At 61.5% G+C, this 772-nt stretch overlaps 1 protein-coding gene across 1 annotated transcript in view; it reads left to right on the plus strand.

Moving 5' to 3' along the window:
* The window catches only part of TEX29 (testis expressed 29), a 22,344-nt gene that overhangs the window by 6,186 nt on the left and 15,386 nt on the right, over positions 1-772 (plus strand). The gene's annotated exons all lie outside the window — the stretch shown is intronic.

Here is a 772-nt window from a genome sequence, read left to right on the forward strand (position 1 = left end):
CCCAGGACAGGAACCGGTGACCGCGGGGCCATCTGCGGGCCCAGTGCCAAAGGCTCTGTGAGGACAGTCCCCGCGCAGGCTCTGTAGGCAGCGATGGAGGCCGGGCAGTCCCCAAGAACTGCCCCAGTTGCAGACTGTGGGGCCTTGGAGGGGCTGTGGGAGGGGCAGGTGTGCGGAGCTGTCAACCCAGCTGGTGTGTGACTAAGGGGTCGCCATGCTCTTCCTGGCTGCAGGCTGCAGAGCTCTGGCCTTCTGAAGTCTCTGCCTCAGTATTTCCGAGCGCTCTCATCCCACGTGAAGGCCCCTGTGTCTCCCTGCACTGTCCACGGCCCTGACAGGCACGAGGGCTCAGGCCTCTTAGCGTGATGCGTGCAAGGCCTGAGCACGTTGTCCGGCTGCCCCGTGCTAGGCTTTGTCTCGAAGGAGCTCTCTCCATTGCTCCCATCTCCTCCCATGGCCGTTAGAGGAGCTGCCCAGCTCTGGGGACCCGGTCTTCCTGTCTGTGCAAGGTGTGCCCAGGAGGTCAGGAATCAGCTGCCCGTGGTGCCATGTAAGGACCAGACTCCGGACCTCGGGCCAGCGCCTTCAGGGTGTACATGGTACTCTGGGCAAAACGATCCAGGAGAATGCGTGGGCAGAAAGCATTCCGACTTGCCCCTGCCATGTGTCATGCTGAACATCTGGCGCTTACTCAAGATGAAGATGTGCCCTTGGGACCAGCAGTTAGCGTAATGGCTATGTTGCTCGACTCCCATGTAGTTGACCACGGTTC

The sequence above is a fragment of the Tupaia chinensis genome, unplaced genomic scaffold (genome assembly GCF_000334495.1).
Source record: "Tupaia chinensis unplaced genomic scaffold, TupChi_1.0 Scaffold000644_1, whole genome shotgun sequence".
Classification (NCBI taxonomy): Eukaryota; Metazoa; Chordata; class Mammalia; order Scandentia; family Tupaiidae; genus Tupaia; species Tupaia belangeri.